The sequence below is a fragment of the Apodemus sylvaticus genome, chromosome 13 (genome assembly GCF_947179515.1).
Source record: "Apodemus sylvaticus chromosome 13, mApoSyl1.1, whole genome shotgun sequence".
In the NCBI taxonomy this organism is placed as follows: Eukaryota; Metazoa; Chordata; class Mammalia; order Rodentia; family Muridae; genus Apodemus; species Apodemus sylvaticus.
The window spans coordinates 100,896,240-100,912,307 of record NC_067484.1 but is presented as its reverse complement, the minus strand read 5'-3'; the positions used below and the strand labels follow the sequence as shown (position 1 = coordinate 100,912,307).

The following is a 16,068-nucleotide window of genomic DNA, read 5'->3' as shown; positions in this document are numbered from 1 at the left end:
TGAAAATTGTTACACCAATCATTATTTTAATAATGTCAAATGTGTCACACTTTAATTTAGCTTTAATTCATTGGGCTCCAGTTCATAATGCTGGAAAATGAGCCTGTATTCTCTCTGTTGAGTCTTTGTTGATGTCATATGGTGAAAGATGCCTTTTCATCTGCTTTAATTCGACAATTCCCACAATAAGTAAGAGTTCAATATGACGATATTGCATCATATTCTATATTCAACTGTCTGCAAACAATTCCTATATTAACATTCATCTAAATGCCTTCATAACATTTTTTCTAGTTTTGCGCTCCAAGATTTGGGCATACATTCATTCATTGAAATATTGATGTATGTGTTGGTCTACTATACCTGATTACATGTATAATATTACATATGTACTTGTGAATATACATCTATTTTGCTTTGTAAAATAGGCATTAAGTAAGCCCTTTCTGCAATTCTGTATTTGTCACTGAATGTGGGAAAAGACTGCAAGGCTTCCTATTCTGTTATCAGAATAAATTTTGGTCCAATCATACAAATATCCAGATACAGATTTTCCTTATTGTCAGGATCAGATAGATGGTCAATATTTCTATTAACTATTTAATTAATATAGCATTAGAGGAAAACTAGGAGAATAAATGTACTTTTTGAGAAGAAACTACCCTCAGTGTCTGAGATCCTAAGCATGAGATATTACCATATGTGCCTAGAGATAATGAGGTAAGTTGTGTTGAAATCATTCACCTTTTAGCTAATCATTGTGCTTGGTACTTCTTTCATAAACCAAGATTTTCTGTGCTTTTCTGTCTCTGATGCTCATCGCATCTCTTATTCAATTTTCATGTATTTTGGATTTGAAGAATATGTTTTCCAATTGGTAGCCACAATACACTGTACAGTTTGATAGTGATGGTTGCTTAACCTTATTATTCTTCTATGTTAGTTTAGTAGAAAATTCATTTCTGATGTTTTCTGTATTTTCCACACCTCCTTGGAAAAGCTGTGGAAATTTTCATTGGTGAAAAAATATGGTTTAAAATTATAAATTAGTGAACTGTGTCAATACACTTTTCAGATTTAGATAGAAAAACTTAGCGGCAACCACTCAAGTGAAAATGCAAATTGCATCAAAAGAGCATGTTTGGTATGTTTACTCTTGATGAGAGGTAACAGGTAATAATAGCAGGTGAACTGCTAACTGTGTTGGAGCAAATGAACAAATTCTTTAATGAGAGAAGATCTCTGTGCTCAAACATCACTTAAAGGATGTAAAAGAATAACGAAGACTGAAGTGTTAAGAGAAATCTGATAGGATTTTAGGAAATTGATATAGAAACAACATGCTAGAAGTACATATTAAAAAGAGCCCAAAGGATAAAAATCTGGGTATGTGGTATATAATATAATTTTGTGTACTTAGAAATGGATAAATAATTTAAATGAAATATTTTTAAAATAATAATTCCATTCAATGAATATTAGCATTTGAAAATATTAAGATAAGATCAAGAATTTACAAATGGGACCTCATAAAACTACAAAGTTTCTGTAAGGCAAAGGACACTGTCAAAATGACAAAATGTCAACCAACAGATTGGGAAAGGATCTTCACCAACCCTAAATCCGACAGAGGGCTAATATCTAAGATATACAAAGAACTCAAGAAAGTAGAAGCCAGAGAACCAAATAACCCCATTAAAAAGTGGGGTATGGAGCTAAACAAAGAATTTTCACATGAAGAACTTCGGAGAGCCTTAAGAAACACCTTAAGAAATATTCAACATCATTAATCATTAGAGAAATGCAAATTAAAACAACCCTGAGATTTCACCTCACACCAGTCAGAATGGCTAAGTTCAAAAACTCAGGAGACAGCAGGTGTTGGCGAGGATGTGGAGAAAGAGGAACACTCCTCCACTGCTGGTGAGATTGCAAGATGGTGCAACCACTTTGGAAATCAGTGTGGCGGTTCCTCAGAAAACTGGGCATGACCCTTCCTGAGGACCCTGTTATACCACTACTGGGCATATATCCAGAGGATTCTTCAGCATGCAATAAAGACACATGCTCAACTATGTTCATAGCAGCCCTATTTGTAGTAGCCAGAAGCTGGAAAGAACCTAGGTGTCCTTCAACGGAGGAATGGATACAAAAAATGTGGTAAATTTACACAATGGAGTACTATTCAACCATTAGAGACAATGAATTCATGAAATTCTTAGGCAAATGGATGGAGCTGGAGAACATCATACTAAGTGAGGTAACCCAGTCTCAAAAGATCAATAAAGGTATGCACTCACTGATAAGAGGATATTAGCCTAGAAACTTTGAATACCCAAGACATAATCCACAAATTAAATGATGTCCAAAAAGAATGGAGGAGTGGACCCTGGTTCTGGAAAGTCTCAGTGCAAGAGTATAGGGGAATTCCAGAACAGGGAAGTGGGAAGGGGTAGATGGAGTAACAGGGGGACTTGCGGGGAGTGGGGACCCAGACAAGGGGAAATCATTTGAAATGTAAATAAAAATATATCAATAAAAAATAAATTTCTACATAGATCCTGGAAATATTGATATTATTGATGGTTTATCTCACTGTGCATAAACAGTATTTTCTTAATGTTTAGCTTCAAAATGTTCATTCTGTTTTAAAATTTGTAACATATTCTTACATTTCCTTGTAACACAAATAAGCATTTTTAAGTATAATGATTGTTATTCAATATACACAGGTATAAAATGCATTTTAAACACTGTAACACAATTTACGTGTATTAACACGTAAGAGCTTATGAATATATATTTTCCTTTTCTTTTATTGAATATTTTCTTTATGTGCATTTCAAATGTTATCCATTTTCTTCTTTTCCCTCCAGAAACTCCTTATCTCATCCCTCCTCTGCCTCACTTATTATTGTGTTCTTGCCCACAACCACCCACAGCCACCTCACCTCCCTGACATTACACTTGAGTATTAAGCCTTCACAGGACCAATGGCTTCTCTTTCCATTGATGCCCTACAAGGCCATCCTTTGCTTCATATTCAGTTGGAGCCATGAGTCCCACCATGTGTCCTCTTAGTTTGGTTGTTTAGTCCATAGAGTTCTGGGGATTCTGGTTGGTTGATGATGTTCTTCCTATGGGGTGCAAATTACCTCAGCTCCTTCAGTGCTTTCTCTAACTCTTCCATTGTGGAACCCATGCTCGATACAATGGTTGTCTATAAGCATTCATCTCTGTGTTTGTCAGGCTCTGGCAGGGCCTCTCATGAGACAGTTATATCAAGCTCCTGTCAGCAACCACTTCTTGGCATCCAAAATGGTGTCTGGGTTTGATGACTCTATGAGGGATGGATCCCTAGGTTGGGCAGACTCTGGATGGCCTTTCCTTTAGTCTCTGCTTCATACTTGCCTCTCATGAAAATTTTGGTTCTACTTCTAGAAATGACTGAAGCATCCCACTTTGTTCTTCATTCTCCTGGAGCATCATTTGTTTGGTGACTTTTTTCTTGGGTATTCTGAGCTATTGAGCTTATCAGTGAGTGAATACCATGTGTATACTTTTGTGACTGGGTTACCTCACTCAGGATGATATTTTCTATTTCCACCCATTTCCCTGTGAATTTCATGAAGTCATTGTTTTTTATACATGTATAGTCCTCGATTGTGTAGATGTAAATAATTTTCTGTTTCCATTCATCTCTAGAGGGACATCTGTGTTCTTTCCTACTTTGGATATTATAAAAAAATAAGCATGATATAAACTTTGTGAAGCATGTGTCCTTGTATTATGTTGAAGCACAATTTTGGTATATGCCCGGGAGTGGTATAGCTGTGTCCTCTGGTTGTACTATTTCCCATTTTCAGAGTAACCACCAGATTTATTTTGAGAATAGTTGTGCAAACTTGCAATCACACCAGCAATGGAGGAGTGTTCTTCTTTCTCCACATCTTCCCCAGCATCTTCTGTCACCTGATTTTACAATCTTAGCCATTCTGACTGGTGTAAGGTGGAATCTGATTGATGTTTTGATTTGCATTTCACTGATGACTAAGGATATTGAAGAAAAACTTTAGATGCTTCTTGGCCATTGGATATTCCTTCATTGAGAATTATTAATTTAGCCCTGCACCCAATTTTAATAGGTTTATTGGTTCTCTGGAACCAATTTAAAAGTTTATCTTCTTCTTGAATTCTTTGTATGTACTAGATATTAGCCCTCTATGTCATGTAGGCTTGGTAAAGACCTTTTTCAAATATGTTGGCTTCTGTTTTGTTCTAATAACAATGTCCTTTGTCTTACAGAAGCTTTTCAATTTTATGAGGCCCCTTTTGTCAGTTGGTGATCTTAGAGCACAAGCCATTGATGTTCTGTTCAGAAAATTTTCCCTGTGACTATGCGTTTCAGGTTCTTCCCCACTTTCTCTTCCATTTGATTCAGTGTATCTGGATTTATGTGTAGGTCCTTGATCCACTTACACTTGAGCTTTGTACAGGAATATAAGAATGAATTAACTTGCATTCTTCTACATACTGACTGCCAATTGAACAAATACCATATCTTGAAACTGCTGTCTTTTTTTCCACTGGATGATTTGAGATCCTTTATCAAAGATCGTGTGAACAGAGGTGTATGTGTTCATTTCTGGGACTTCAATTCTGTTCCATTAATCTATCTTTCTGTCTCATTACCAATAACCATACAGATTTTACCACTATTGGATGAGGTCAGAGATGGTGATTTTCCCCCAAATGGTCTTTGATCGTGGAAAATAGTTTTCTCTCTCCTTGTTTTATTTTATTACTCCAGATGAATTTGCAAATGACTCTATGATTAATTGAGTTAGAATTTTCATGAGAATTGCTTCAAATCTGTAGATTGCTTTCAGCATGATGGCCATTTTAAGATATTAATCCTGCCAATCCATGAGTATGTGCCTGGAGCCATCTCCAGCAGATATGTTTCTCTCTTTTTGGTTCTTCTTGAGGCAAGGGAGGGGGGAAGAGCATCGGCATGGGTAAGACTTTGACTTACCAAAAATTTAGGGTTGCTGAATAATAAAAAATGTACATATCTAAGTCTAAGTTACTATTCTAACGTAGGTGAACTGCCTTTTGTGTTCTTCTGAAGCCAGAGAATGCAGTCTTGGGCATTTAGCACCTCATCCTAAAACTTCAGGACATTAAGTAAACGATTATTTCTAGAGCCTTTTCCTGTTTGTCCAGATGCCTATTGTTTGTCAGTCTATGGGAAATTTAGGAGCAATAAACTTCTATTGAACCAGAAGAAGTGAATAACACTTGCAGAAAGAGAAACTTCTACATAAGCAAATATGCATAACCTCACATAAATTCATACATACAACTTCATACATATTTGCACACAGTCAGCTACGCCCTGCTTACATGCATTCTCACAATTTCACACTTAAACACACACATGCATACATTCTCACAATTACATACTTACACAGACATCCATACTTACATATGCAAATGGAGCAAAAGACCAAGCACCAGTGCAGAAAGTATTCACTCATTCTGGATGAAAATGGACTCTTTATTGCATCATGAAAGAAAAAGCTTCCACCCTTTTAGTGCTAAATGAATTAAATTCATTTTTGTAAGTGAAAAGCTTTGTTTCTCTTAATAAGACTAAGCCTGCCTTGTCTTTACCATGGGACCCGTCCTGTCCCAGGGTAAGGATTAGCCTGCCTTCCTCTGCTCTCTTTAACATCTTCTTTTTTTCCCTCTTTCCCTCTGCCTCCTGCACATTGTTCTCTTATTTTATGTTACCTATAGTTTCTACGTTATTTCACTCTGCATTCTCCTTCTAATCTTGTTCCCTTATGATTAAAAACTACTCCTCATTTCAGTTCTTTTCTCAGCTCTGCTCCTCTCACTCAATTCTTCTGTTCTGACTTCTCTTGTCCTCAGCTCTTAAACACCTTTCAGAATACATGATCACATGTTACAAAGTTCACCACAAGTTCACACAAAATACCAAGTCAGAAATTGAGATAGAAGTTTACAAAAGAGAATGTTTGCATGCATATCCATTAGGGGTAATTAGTTAGCTATCATTTGTCTTCTCTACAGGTTTGTAGAAAGTTTAAAAGCATAACTAAGTTATAAGTGAAGTTTTGTATACATAAAACCAGTCAATATTTTATCTTCTGTCCCAACACCTATAATAAATCCTACTTCCCTTTTTATGACCTTGGGTTAATTGTTTTGCATCCGCTTGGAATGTGCTCTGAGTAGGAGAATGTCCTGTTGCCATCTAAGAGCAATTAACTTGTGACACTTGGGAGACTGGCAGAATTCTCTTTGCAGTCTTGACTACAAGAAAAAGATCCTAGTAGCAGTCCCATTTTAAAAGAAAATACTTACAGATATAATTTTAGGAATTATTATAATATCATCATTAAAATTCAAGTCACTTATTCATCTATATAACATGACTATCAAACAATACATCTTTGTGCATCTGCAGAAATCTGCTCCATAGGGGTGTGCTATTACTTATTGATTATTATATATGTTTAATAACAACAGGACAAGAACATTAATAGCAGGAATCTTTCCTAAAATTATTCCCACTCAGCCTTGCTTCCAGAGGTCCCACCTGTTTCAGATTATATAATAATCCAAAGCAGGCGTGGAGAATTCTAGTTGTGGGAGTTCTAGTGCATTATTTTTCATAGATATTCATAAGGGAAAATAGTCAGTACATGTTTTACTTGTTAAGCCTTTTGGTAATTTAGGTATCAATATAGCTGTGGTTACATAGAAAGTACTGGATAGTGTTCCTTCTATTTCTGTTTTATGGAAAATTGTGAAAAGTTATAGTAAAAGACCTTCTTTGAAGGTCTAATAGAGTTCTACACTAAAACCATCTGGCCCTTGGCTTTTTGTGATTGGGAGGCTTCTAATGACTGCTTCTAATTCTTTGGGGAGTGTGGGACTTTTTCGATGGTTTACCTGAACCTGAATTAACTTTGGTGCATGGTATCTGTCTACAAAATTAATCAATGTAATCCACTTTTTCCAGTTTCCTTCTGCATTGATGGTCAATTGACAAGGGATGGGCTTATAATATGGGGATGCAGGCTTGTTGGGGAGAATACTCTGAGACACACTGGTCTTGCTGAGGGTGTAACCTGGAAACTCTGGTCTTGTTGGGGATTAACCTAGAGACTGGATTTAGATTCAGGCTTTGTTGGGGGCAACTTGGAAACTAGTGCAAGGTATCAGCCTGTGAGTTTACCTGTGTTCAAAGTTATATGTGTTTCTCTAAAATGGAGTCTGACATGAAATTTGTGGCATCTCAGTGAGGAATGGAAAAGCAGATGTTTTAGCCTCTGTAGGACAAGACTTGACTTACATGAAGTCAGGTGACAGTAGATTCCTATTATACATGATTTTACAGCACCATTCTGGAGACACATAACTTCTTTTGTCCACACATTGACTCTCTGATTCACTGTAAGTCTCAGGAATCAGATTCTTTCTAGGGATCTTCACAAGAAGAGATCACTGCAAAAAAAAAAAAAAAAAAAAAACAGGTAAAAAAGATAAAGATATTTTTAAATTAATATGTTTTGTCTCTATAATAATTCATATATATATATATTATAATTGAAAGAGCAGATGTATTTTTCTTGTATGAATGAGGACTAAATTCAATGTGAATAATATCTCTTAGTCTAGGAGTTTAAATCCCTTTAAAATTAATTTAGAACCTTAAGAGATACAGACTGTGTTATGTGCTAGAATTTGGATAGGGATCAGTGAGATGCCATTTGGATATATGTGTGTTTACTTATATCTTGTACTTAAAAGTAGACAATAAAATTTAAAATTATGCCAGGTGATAGTGGTGTTATCCAAGCACTCTGGGAGGCAGAGGCAGGCCAGTTTCTGAGTTCGAGGCCAGCCTGGTCTACAGAGTGAGTTCCAGGACAGCCACACCTATATAGAGAAACTCTGTCTCGAAAAAAACCAAAAATAAGTAAGTAAGTAAGTAAGTAAGTAAGTAAATAAATAAATAAATAAATAATATTTGAAAATATATCCTTACATTACATATTCCCAAGAAATATTCAAACCCATGTTATTAATTTATATTTATTTTACCTGTTTGGATTTATTGAATAAATATATTTTCATCCTTTCATGTAGCCTCTCTCTACATGAAATGGTTTACCGGGCAACTGGAAGGAAAGCTGGGTATGGGAAAAGGGTGAGAGGAGAAACATGGAACCAAGAAACGACTTCCTGCTCAAGGCTCAAAGTTTTATAAAGGTCTCCAAATATACATAGGAGGGGCAAGACCCCTCCCCCAAAATCTGGAAACTGGTCTGCAGAACTGGTTGTGCTTGCTCAGCAGGAGGCTGACATCTGGTGGAGGCTAGGGTCCTTGGAAAACAATGGGCTTCACCCTGGTCTGAGCACTCCATTCTAGGCGGGTAACAGTGGCTCACAGAATTTTGAAACTCTTGCTCAAAAAGGCTGGAGGTAGGGCACACGTTCATATAAATATTTTACTTTAATGTCATAAGAATCAAAATGAAATAAGGCGATATTAGCAAGTTTAATTTAGTTGCAATCCATTTGCTATTATGTACATGATATTAAATACAAACCATGATCTTATGTGAATAGTCTATACATAGGTAATAAAATGGCCTATTTTAGTAATCCATGCATTTGTGTTTGTTTTTAAGTAAGGTAAAACAAACAAAACTCTTGGTTTGTTTTTGTTTGTTGATTCTTCTCTCTCTCTCTCTCTCTCTTTCATTCTCTCTCTCTCTCTTTCTTTCTTTCTTTCTTTCTTTCTTTCTTTCTTTCTTTCTTTCTTTCTTTCTTTCTTTCTTTCTTTCTTTCTTTCTTTCTTTCTTTCTTTCTTTCTCTCTTTTTGGGACAGGATTTCTCTGTATTGCACTGGCTATCCTGGAAATCACTCTGTAGACCAGGCTGGCCTCAAACTCAGAGATTCACCTGCCTGACAACCAAGTGCTAGGATTACAGGCATGCACCACCACTGAGTGTCTAAAACTCTTGCTATTGAATATCTATCTTTAATATTAATAGCCAGTGTCATGCATTTGGTCATCCATTCCTGGGTAATACAGGTAAGTTCTTTTCACCTTTGGTAATAATCTATGTAAGTTATTAATCTTGATTATGGGAAGAAGACAAGTGCTTTGAGAATATCTCAAGCAAGGTCAGAAGTGAGGACCTCTTAAGGTCCTGATTTACAGGGGGAAAGAACTGGCAGCAGACATGCCAGAACTGGAATGGTGTGTCCTCCCTCAGGACCGGGTGTGGTGGGATTCCTCTTGGAATCTTCTTTCAATTGCGAATAGAGTGCAAACCACACCTGAAATCTGGGGAGGGGGGAGGAGAAGGTTGAGCTTAGACCTGAAGCACACTTTAACCTGAGGAGGGGTAAGAATCGCTGGCCAATCAAAGCTGCCAGGCAGACTTGCCAGGCAGACAAAGAGGCGGGATCTTCCGGGTGCTTTTCTGTGTTTTCATTGTGGCTGTGAAGGCTTCAATGGTTCTCTGCGTCCTGCTCTGAACTCTTCTGTTGGGTGCTGTGAGGGCACCTCAAGGAATCTCTGAAATCAAGACATGGTAAGCACAGAATATCTGCCCACAATGTAGAGGGAAACGCAGCTGAGCAGTGGACGCCTGAGCGGTTGGTCCTCTCTGGGAATGGATGGGAAGCATTAGCCAGATGGTAGTGGGTGCTGGGGTTGTGTGTCCTCTATGGGGTTGGATCAGAACTATCAGTAAGATGTTACTTCCTGTGAGATTTCTAGTGGTACTTCTTACTTGCTAGTTCTGGCCATGTCCTCATGATAACTTAAATATCATTTCTAATTATAATTCTATCCAAAACATCTGAACCAGTTGCTTTCTTGTAGATGCATGGGCAGTATCTGTGACTATGCAGCACCTGTGGCCTAACCTTTTTTGTATTTTATAATATATATTAAAAAGGCAGGAATAGGGCTGGAGAGATGGCTCAGAGGTTAAGAGCTCTGGCTGTTCCTAAACAAGATATGAGTTTAATTCTTACCAACCACATTGTGGCTCATAACTATGTAATGGGATCTGGTGCCCTTTCTGGCCTGCAGGAAACTTGCAGGGAGAATTTGTATAAGTAGTGGATTAAATCCTTTAAAAAAAAGAAGATGGATATGAATCTAATCATTTTGATTTCATACATCACTAGTTTTTGCTTTGTTTAATTTGTTATTTTTTCCTGGTGTAGTTTTTTTGTTTATATTTCTTTAACTAATACATTTAGTATTTTGATTATTATTTCGCAAAGGATCTCTTTCCCAATCTGTTTGGTAGTTTGGCTGGTTCACTTACATTAAGAGGCACCTTCTTTAATTTAGGAAAGTTTTCATTTATTAATTTCTTGGAAATGTTTTCTAGATATTTATGCTGATTGATCTTCACACTTGCCCTCACCCTCTCCTTCTCCTTCTGAGGTATTCCCTGTTGCTGTGCAGGCTTGAATGGTTCTTTGTTTCCTGCTCTGAACTCTGCTGTTGTGTGCTGTGAGGGGACCAAAAGGGAGCTCTGATATCAAGACATGTCGAGCATAGGATACCTGCCCACAATGGGAAGAACATGCGGCTGAACAATGGGACCTGGAGTGGTGGGTCCTCTATGAGGTTGGATCAGAAGCATCATCCAGATGTATACTCCTGTGAAGTTTCTAGTGGTGCTTCTTTCATGCTAGTTCAGGCCGTGACCTCTTAATAACTTCAGCATCATGGTTGATTGTAATTCTGCTGAAAACATCTAAACCAGTTGCTTTCTTGGAGAAGCATGGGTGGTTTCTATGACTCTTTGACCTGTGTCGAAACAATTTTTTCTTTCATAATATACATTAAGAAGGCAGGATTAGGGCTGGAGTGATGACTCATAGCTTAAGAACTCTGGCTGTCCCTACACAGGTAATGAGTTCAATTCTTAGCAACCACATGTTAGCTCACAACCATATGTAATGTGATGTGGTGCCTTCTTCTGGCCTACAGGAATACATGCAGGGAGAACATTGGATAAGTAATGAATTCCTTAATAAATGAAGATGGATATGTATCTAATATTTCTGATTTCAACCATTACCAGATTTTGATTCATTTAGTTTGTTATTTTATTTCTGCTGTAGTTTGTTTGTTTATATTTCTTTAACTTATATGTTTACTGTTTTGATTATTATGTGGCAAAAGTATGTTTTCCCAATCTGTTTTGTATTTTTGATGCTTCTTGTTCATTAACAGGCACCTTCTTTATTTTATGAAAGATTTTATTTATGATTTCATTTGAAATATTTTCTAGACCTTTATGCTTATTGATCTTCTTCTTCTTCCTCCTCCTCCTCCTCCTCCTCCTCCTCCTCCTCCTCCTCCTCCTCCTCTTCTTCTTCTTCTTCTTCTTCTTCTTCTTCTTCTTCTTCTTCTTCTTCTTCTTCTTCTTCTTCTTCTTCTTCTCCTTCTTCTTCTTCCTCCTCCTTCTCCTTCTTCTTCTCCTTCTCCTTCTCCTTCTTCTACTACTCTTCATCCTGCTCCTACTCCTACTCTTTCTACTCCTCCTCTTTCTTCTTCTCCTCTCCTCCTCCTCCTCTACCTCCTTTTTCTCCTCAAACATGTTCTGAGAAACTAAATTAAATTAAAAATGGAAGAGATCTAATGCAAAAGAGGTTGTATTAGGAAAGGGAGAGGACTGACAACTTATGGATAGTGACTAATTTTCCTTGCTGGTATTCCTTATCTTCCTATGCTGGTATCTAGGCATCTGCATTTGTGGTGATTATAGGGCTAGGTGCTGGATTTTCAGTTTGTCTTGTTTAGGTGGGAGATTAATCCTGGCTTATACTTTGATGTCTAGATTATCAGAGAGTATTGACTGAGTGTTGCCTCTTTTACTTACGTGTTTGGTGGGTATGTTCAAGAGGGAATGCTGGCTAATGTTGAAAGTTGGGAGAGGAGGTGGGGAGGAAGAGATAATCTTAGCAATGCACAACAATACATAGTCAGGAGAGAAGTGAAGCTGCCAACATTTCAGAGCTACAGTCATCTGAGGGAGTCTCAGTTGAGGGTGTGCCCTCATCAGAATGACTGGTTGGTAAGTCTGTGTGAGATAGTGTTGGTGAGTGTAGTGGGAAGGCTCTTGAATTGAGGGTGACAATATTCATAAACAAGTGGGCCCGGTCTAGATGTGAGAGTTACCTGGGCATGGGACACTGACCAAGCAGGAGAGCAAGCCAGGGCACAATGTTTGTCCATGCTTTTAACTTCAGTTTTTAGCTTCAGTTTCTATTCTCAGTTCCCAAATTGATGAACTGTGGTCTGACAGAACTATTCACAACAACCGTTTATTTCCTCAGATTCTTTTGTTCAGAGGAATCCAATATAGCAGCAAAGTAACAAGTTAGAACAACAGAAACATCCACAAAATCATTATTAACAAGTGATTTTGCTGCTGGACAGAATCTAGGTTCTCTTTTGAAAGAATGTAGAAATTATCAGAAATTGAGGAGGCAAAATCATACAAAGTTGTTCTTGGATCTTAGTCTGTTGTTTTCATCCGACTTGGGAGATTGGAGTATTGACAGTATGCAGCCAAAGAAAATTGAGATCATAGAATTTCAGATGAAAATAGACTTGGAAAACTTTAGTGAGAGGTCATTGTGTGATATTTTGACCAGAAATCTTTTCTCCTTGGCTGACACCTTGAAATTCTGAGTGAGGTAAAATTTAAAAATAATGGGCTGACTTCTATATTTTCATTCTAGTAATATGTATTTGCTCATTTCTTCACTTATTTATTTATCATTTATTAATTAAATTAAATTCCATTTTCTATAATCTCTCCATTCACCTTAAACAGTTATTCATCCCTAAGTCCTCCAAGTAGGGTGTGGTCCACTTGAGAATTCACCAAGCATAGAACTTCAAATCTCTGCATGATTAGGCACATTATCTCCTCCTGAGTTCAGAGAAGCTAGCCATGTTAAGGGAACAGTTTGGGCAGTCAGACACCAGCATAAGGGACATCTCCCTCTCTAGTTTTTTGGGGGCCCTTGTGAAGACTGAGTAGCACATGTATTATGTATATGGTGGGGGTTTTAGTCCTTCCTGTGTTATTCTCTTTGGTTGGTGGCTCAGACTTCTAATGTCCAGGTTAGATGATTCTTAGGGTCTTTGAATGGACTTCTTGTTCCTTCAGAGGCCCTCAACCCTCTCCCCATTGACACCCTGAGTCCTGTCCAATGTTAGGCTGTGGGCCTGTGCATCTGATATAGTCTGGATCTAGATTTAGACTCTCCGAGGCCAATAATGCTAAGCTACTGCCTGCAAGTATAACAGTATCCTCAGTAAAGTCAGGGTTTGTTGCTTGCCCATGGGATGGGTCTCATGTTGGTCAGCTTATTGTTACAGTATTCCTTCAGTCTCTACTCCATCATTTGGATTACATTTCTTATAGACAGGACAGATTTTGGGTGGGAATGGTTTGGGTTCAGGTGGTGTCCTTAACTCTCCACTGGGGGTTTTGCCTGTCTACAGGATGTTGCACTCTTCAGTGTCCATAACAAATTTCCATGCATTTCAGCTAAGATTATCCCCATAGACTCCTCCGTACCCTCCAATTTGTCATCTCTGGCACATCTTAAATCTACCCCACCCTTTGACCACCACCTGCTGCAGATTTCAATTCATTTTCCTGACCCTCTGGTCCTCACTTTTCTCTCACCTCACCTGTTCCTGTTCTCTCCCCCTTCCCCTTTCTTATCGGCTCTCTTATCCAGATATCTCTCTTCCATCTGCCTCTCATGACTTTTTTATTCTCCCTTCTGAGATTGAACCATGTTTATTTGGGTCTTCATGTTTGTTCAGCTTCTTTTGGTCTATGGAGAGTAGTGTGGATATCCTGTACTTTATATTTAATATTTACTTGTAAGTTTGTATATACATGCTTTTCCGTTTCTGTCTGGGTTATCTCAGACTGAATGATGGTTTCTAGTTGTATGAATTAGCCTGTAAAATTGTGATGTCCTTGTTTGTAATAGCTGAATTGTATTCAAATTTGAAAATGAAACACGTTTTCCGTATCCATATTTCAGTTGAGGGACTTCTGGACTATTTCAACTTTCTAGCTGTTATAAATAAAACATAAACTAACTTAACGGAGCAAATGCTCTGTTGGGTATATGACTGAGCAGGAATCCTATGTGAAATTCTTCCTCCTGCTAAGTCATAAATTATTGGAAGGAGTGGGCAAATTATTTCCTAGGTCCAAGAAGGTGACTTAGAGCCATCCTTATTTCAGAAAATGGACACATCTCTTGGTACATGGTGTGCAGTTACTGATCTAGTAAATGCCTTTTTGCCACAATGTCTCCATTAACATCACCAGAAGCAATTTGCTGTATTTGGAATTGACAGTTGTATACCTTTATAATTTTGCCTTTAGGATATATTATGTTTGAAGTCCTATGTCATAACTAAGGTAGAGGGGCTGTTGATCATCTATGTCTTCCAATAAATATATTAGTGAACTGAAGTGTACATTATGCAGATTTTACCTAGAGAGCATGAGTTATTACTTAATGTGAACTCATTGGTAACCCATATGGGCATTAGAGGACTGAAAATAAATCCAACTAAAATTTAGTAGTCTTCTAATTCAGTGAAATGCTTAGAAATCTAGTGGCATAGGGTGTTCAGAGACACAAATTCCAACGTGGAAAATAAGTCATTGCACTTGGGCACTCCCACTACAAAGAGAGAAGCACAACAGTTAGTGTGCATATCAGAACTCTGGAGACACCACACTCCTTCCTTGGATTTGTTACCGCAACCAGCTTCTCAAGTAGCCAGAAAGTTGCAAGCTTTCTGTTGGGCGCTAAAAACAGAAGAAGGTTCTGTAAAAGGTCCAGGATGCTGTGCAGGCTGCTCTGCCAGTTTCATGGTCAGAAAGGAATTTGTTTGGAGCTTTTGGCAGGCCCTTATTGTCAACCATAGGTTTTGAATATTGGTAGACCAGCACTCTACCATCATCACCTCAATCGAACTATTTTCCCTTTTTAAGACAGGTCTTGGCCTGATATTCCATGTTACTGGAAATTGTGCATGTTGATTCAGTGGAAGGTTAGTGATCCCAAAAGAAAGCACACACGGATGCAGCTCAAAACAGAATCTTTATTCTATTAAAGATAGCTCGTGTCCTCTCCCCCAACAAACCACCATCATACATGATGGTTTTGATGGTGGGGTAACCCCTAATGTCTATAGGGGAAGGCTATATTGTAAGAATCAAGTAGGGAGTACATGTGCAAGCATCTAATTGGAAAGCTACTATGTCCATTAAAATAATTGACTGTTGCTGGACGTCATATCATAATCCTAAACTTCTGCTCCCATCTGCATTGATGGTCAGTAGACAAGGGATGGGCTTGTAAACTGGGGATGCAGGTTTGTTGGGGGGAATACTCTGAGACACTGGTCTTGCTGAGGGTGTAACCTGGAAACTCTGGTGTTGTTGAGGATTAACCTAGAGACTGGATTTAGGCTCAGGCTTTATTGGGGGCAATTTGGAAACTAGTGCTAGGTATCAGCCTGTGAATTTACCTGAGTTCAAAGTTATGTGTGCTTCTCTAAAATGGAGTCTACTAGAAAAGTTATCGCGTCTCAGTGAGGAATGGAAAGCAGATGTTTTAGCCTCTGTAGTCCAAGACTCGACTCACATGAAAACAGGTGACAGTAGATTCCTGTTATCCATAATTTTACAGTACCATTCTGGAGACACATAACTTCTCTTGTCCCACAATTGACCATGATTTACTGTAAATCTCAGGAATCAGATTCTTTCTAGGGATTTTCACAAGAAGAGATCACTAAAAAAAAAAAAAAAACTTTAAAAGATAAAGATATTTTTAATTAACATGTTTTTATATGTATAATAATTCAAATATGTATATGTCATAATATAAAGAACAGATATGTTTTTCTTGTATGAGTGAGGACTATTTCCAATATG

The 16,068-nt window shown here is 37.8% G+C and overlaps 1 long non-coding RNA gene across 2 annotated transcripts in view; it reads left to right on the top strand.

Moving 5' to 3' along the window:
* Window positions 1-16,068, top strand: part of LOC127664020 (uncharacterized) — a 445,498-nt gene that overhangs the window by 268,263 nt on the left and 161,167 nt on the right. The window contains exon 1 of one of the 2 annotated variants that reach the window (XR_007973086.1): window positions 9,627-9,642. The exons of the other annotated variant lie outside the window; for it this stretch is intronic. This is a non-coding gene — a long non-coding RNA (uncharacterized LOC127664020). Of the gene's footprint in view, window positions 1-9,626; window positions 9,643-16,068 lie in introns of those variants that run through there. 2 annotated transcript variants of the gene reach the window in all.